This window comes from Charadrius vociferus, unplaced genomic scaffold (assembly GCF_000708025.1).
Source record: "Charadrius vociferus isolate BGI_N301 unplaced genomic scaffold, ASM70802v2 scaffold251, whole genome shotgun sequence".
Lineage (NCBI taxonomy): Eukaryota > Metazoa > Chordata > Aves > Charadriiformes > Charadriidae > Charadrius > Charadrius vociferus.
In genome coordinates this window covers 808,720-814,041 of record NW_009646963.1, presented here as the reverse complement: position 1 = coordinate 814,041, position 5,322 = coordinate 808,720, and the positions used below count along the sequence as shown (strand labels likewise).

General features: G+C 40.5%; 1 protein-coding gene across 1 annotated transcript in view; it reads left to right on the top strand.

The window, feature by feature from the left end:
• PLBD1 (phospholipase B domain containing 1) overlaps positions 1–5,322 on the top strand; it is a 41,674-nt gene that overhangs the window by 746 nt on the left and 35,606 nt on the right. The window lies entirely within an intron of this gene.

Below are 5,322 nucleotides of genomic sequence, written 5' to 3'. Positions count from 1 at the left end.
AGCCAGCGTGCCTCGCCCGGGCCCGTCCCGGGGGACCCGCTGGGCTCCGCGTCTCTCCTTGGGCAGCTGCTCCTCGCTGCGTCTCCTCCCCGGCTGGCTCCGGGGGAGGGGGGAAGATCCTCCGTGCCGCCTTGGAAACGGGTGCGAGGCGGGGAGGGACCTCGGGCCCCGGCAGTGCCGGGGCCGTCGCGGGGGTTGAGCCCCTCCAACCCCCGGAGGGGGCCCGGCTGCCTCACGGGCTCGCTCCTCATGGCCCACGGGCCGGGGCAGGCTCGGCCCCTGGTGCTTCGTGGGTGTTAAGTGCTGGCACCTCATCCCTGTGTCCTTTCAAAACATCTTCCCCGTCGTTCCTGGAATAGGTGAGGGGAACCAAACTAGGAGTTTAACACATGGACCCTTCGCTTTGGTGCTGTGGCCTACAGCACGCTGCAACTTGCATCTTTAGCAGAGTTTTAGTGCTAGCTTGTGGGTAAAGGTTGTCGTCTGTGTTTCAGAATTTGTACTTATGTATGATCTGATGTTTAAGGGCAACACAAGTTTATCTACTCAGAAGAGTTAAGTAATTTTCCCGTATCTGATTAACTTTTTGAAGTTGCTTTTTGGGGTACAAACACCACACTAATGTTGTGCTCACAGTTGTTTTTCATAATATATTTGCATAATAAACTTCTTCCATTGAAGTTGTAAGGCCCCAATTAGGGTAAATCAATAAGTGAAACTTAGTAACACTTTTAATCTTCCTCGTTTGACTGCTGTAGCTTTGCTGTCCCTTGAATTTAGAACTTTATTTTTGTTGCAACTTCAGAGTCAAATTTGGATGCAAGCGGAATTTGGCAAATGCCATAATGGCACATTTTGGTAAGCTTCACAGTTTTCCGTAGAATCTCAGCTTCCCACTTAAAATTTGAATTTCTGCTTGGTATGTTTGAGAAACATTGCACCTGTGGGCACAATGTAGTAGCTAACTGTGTCCTAGAAAAGACATGCCAGTTAGCTATGAATATAGGATTATTTTTTTTTCTTCATTTCAAAGTATGAAACAGGTTTATCAGCAACTGGAAGGATAGGGAAAGGAAGCACTAAAGGAGGGAATTTTAAGAGGTGCTGAGCAAGCGTGGAGTATGTGAGAGTGAAGCTGCATCTGGAGGATCAGTAAAAGTTTGTGACGGACAGCAGCTGTTTAGAGCAGAATACCCATTGGAGAATTTTGGATACCACTTGTACTGATGGTAATGGTAGTGTTGTTGGGGAGCAAATCTCAGCAGGAGAATATGTCCCTCTTGTACTGCTTTTAATGAACAGTGAAGATGGTAAGGGCTGATTCAGTGCTTATCTTCCAGGAAATTCTTAATTAATTTATTAATTGCCACAAAGCACAGAGAAATTAAGGTAACGGTTGTTTTAATGTCCAGAATGTTACAAGCATCTCATTTTGCTGACGGTCCTACCTCATCCTGGAGACCTACTTTTTAAACCTTACCTTAATTGGCAAAAACTTTTAGTACTATATTAGCAGGGCTGAAGGAAGGGTCAACTGTGGGGGAGAGGGAGAGAAAGGAAATTCAGGGTATAAAGTAGCTTTCAGCTAATACCTGACTGATTCCTTCACATCATAATTGAAGTACTGGTAGAAAGCTACCAAGTAGCAAATAGAAATGCCTTTAGGCTATTTAATGGATTAAACTTGGCCTTCAGTACTGTGAATTGTCTAGATATTTTTTTTTTTGGTTCTTCAGCATTTTGAATGCCTTGAAGATTCTTCATACTGTTTGGAAATTCTTTCTAGAGGATGTTCTCTGTTAAAAATGACTTAAATTCAGGGACTATGAGATTAATGAAGCTACTTGTGAAATTACTGTTTTTGTTTCCTCTGCGGATGACCTATACTGGGGACCTATAACTGTTTTGGCAAGTTTTCTGTATCAGCTAAGCTTTACTAGTAAGTATCCTTGTGAACATTAAAACCATACAAGACTCAAACTGTTAATTTATAGTTCACATTTGAATATTGCTTCTCTCTCATGTAAGCACAAATCAAGGGATTAGGCTTCAAATAATGACAGGCTTATTAAAGGCAAATTGAAAAATTACTTAGACCTGAAATGTATGAGGAAATAGGATGAATTAAGGCCAGTAGAATAGAAAACACGAATAGCTTATATTCATGCAGAACAAGAAAGCATTTACTCCTTTAATTGAAAATTACTGGGTTTCATGTTAAGTTCTTGTGTGGTTTAAGTTAATCTCTAAAGAAGTCCTGAAGTACTTAACGTTCGTTTTGTAATGGATTCCAATCATAACTGTACTTTGAAATATCAGTTGCACTTTAGAGGTATATAGTCTTTTTTAAACAGTTAAAAGGATGGTTCTGAAATGTTTAGTGGGGAAATAGGGCAAGTTCTATCTAATTATAAAATTGAACAGAAATATCAGATTATTATTATGGCTTACCTGAAATATCTAAATGCTATACTGTGCTAACATAATCTTTAATACTGAATATTAGCTGTAGGAGAGGGTATACTGAAAAAAGGAGATGTGCAACTTTGTGCTAGTTCTTTTGTGTTTCTAAGTTGTGCAAAGCTAGTTTTCAGTGAACAGAGTGATAGCTTCCTTATTTAGTGGAAAGCATATAGCTGGAATCTATGAAGGACATCTGAACACCTCTACAAAAAAAGGCTTCACCTTTGAAAAGCCATAGCTAAAAATAAGCATGTAAAATATAGACAAAAATTAGTAGTTAAGGAAGCCAGTGGTTTTCCTATTATTAGGAGATGCTCACAGTTTGTTAACTTAATTTGGCTTGCTACATGCAACCTAACCGGTGCTTCATTGCTTGCGAGTTAGCTTGTTTCTCAAACTAAGGAAAAATATGAATATTAATTCTCACTCTCAAGCCTTGTAGGCCTTTCATCTGCAAGGAAAAGGGAGTTCTGTTAATTTCTCTAATTAGAAAGTCCAGTAGCCTATCTAGATATATGTATGTTTTAAAAACAACTTATGGCTGGGAAAGCATAAGGAAAAGCAGCTGTTGCGCATTGCCGAACAAATTTTACTGGCATTCTTAAGGTATGTCAGGTGTTATTTTTGTAGGTATAATTTATTTAATAAATATTAGTGGCAGTTATCAAATAGCATGTTTGTTAGTAGGTCTTGGGCCATCTTGCTGTACTGCACTCTGTTCTTCTTCCTCATCTTCTTTGTCCATTCTGTTGTTTCATTACAAATTACTGCTGCTCTTCCATGTCCTCTTCAGCGTCTGATTTCTTCTTTTTTTCATCTTGCCTCAGTCCTCTCACTTAGTATTTCCTTTAATTGCTTTCTCTATATTCTCCTGTTGCCACCAAATAAAAGACAAGCTCCACTTTTAGCAGAACCTTGGCAATGCCTGTATTGAGCCAAAAAGGTAGAGAACAGATGTGGCATTTCAGCCTGAAAACCAAGGGGACTACCACCACCACCTCCTAGCCACAGCTGAAATATCTTAATTTTTCTGTTATTTAGCGTATAATCTTGGCAAAAAGCAGATACTGTTTACTTGTTGAAGAAGTTTCAGCACTCTCCCGACTATATCCTAGATCCTATTTCTGTATCTTTATTTGGCAGAAGCATGGATGTATCTTTAAAAAGAGGCTGTTTGAGGATAGGTTTCTCCCAGTCCCTACTGACTGCAGAAAAGAAAAGGAACACTTATTTATTTCCAGGCTTGTTTTGTCATTGCACTTCTCCACTTCTGTCTCCCACCGTACAGTGCGCTGGTGGTTGTGGTGGAACTGTGCAGCCCTGATGTTATGCAGTTTTCCTGCCTGGCTGGTTGCACAGAGGGGAATGGTTACTCCATTGACCCACCCTATCCCAAGGGATTTTGAGTCATTCATTGCAGTAAATAGTGTGTGCTTTGGCTTGATACTTAGGTTATTCTAAGCGATACTGTTATGGAATAGCCACAGATTATCGCAGTCCTTTCTGCTCTTCAGAGTCCTGAGAGCAGGCGATAGGCTGAAATACTTGTCAGGATTTTCAGCTACACACTGAGGTCTTCAATGATAAAAGGGTGGTTTGTAGATTCATGGAGATGTATTGGTAACTTCTTACATATGGATCAAATGCAACAACTGCTGGGATAAGAGATGCTAGGGCTCCTGCCTCACCCTCCAAAAACAAATAGAAAAATGCCAGCATTTTATTCAAGGGGAAGGTTCCTTTTGTTGCAGGACACATATGGGATTGTTTGGAAATGCGTAGTTGCTTCTTGTATATCTATATTCTATGTTATACTAAAGTTCTGGGTGGTTTTCTTGGCAAAGGTAATGCTGCTAGTTTAGATGAATGTGGATTAAAATTGTAACAGACTGGATGACAGCAAATGCTTTGATTACATTGTAGTGTAAGCGTGTTTTAAGTGTACACAGATTTACAAGCTTGTAGTTTTAACTCAATCTGTAGCAAGATAAAGACTTACCTTCTAAATTATAACAATTACTGTATGATTATATATATGTTCCTTGAAATAAACATGGCGATTTCATATGTAGGTATTTTAACGCTTTGGACCAGGGTAATTAGATTTGCAGAAATTGACATAAAAATGAGGTGAAATGGGATGATGAGTGAATGAGTTGGGGGGAAAAGCATCAGTAGTGGGAAATGGTCTTTTCCAGCATCATGAAGTCACATCTACGACAGCTATCTTGATGCTATTCCTCCAGGCTTTTTGCAAATTATACTGGAATTTAATGTTTTCCCCTTTGTTCCCATCCTTTTCTAGTCCTGGTTTTCCTCAGTTTAAGTTTGTCATATAGTGAAGTTGGGGCAGGATAAAATCCAAGGGTAATTTTAAAGTTTGTTCTGACTTTTGAAAATAGCTCTGCATGTTCATGCTCTGGCAGAGCATAAAACAAAGAAACAGTCTGCTGTGTTAGAATACCCGTGTCAGATCAGTCTGTCTGGCATCGGTATCAGCCTTCTTTTTTTATAAGAAAGCAATGGCTATTTTGCTTTGGTCAGAAGAAAGTTTATTTGACATACCTGTTTAGTCTGTGGGCACTAATAACAATACCCAGCTGCCCTGGTTCCTCTTGACTGCTCACCACCTCTCCACAGCCTACTGAAGAGATGGGAAGATGATCGCCTTTTCTTCTACTGTGTACTTGATCTTTTTACCCATTCCTCGGCTGTCTTTGTGTACTGGGCACATGGCCTGCCTCCCCTCTGCCCTGCAGCGGGCTTTTTTATTGGAATCAGCCTTCCCCTTTACTGGGGGACAGGCTAGTTTCTTCTGCACTGACCCCTCGCACCACTTATTCACAGGACCTCTCTTTC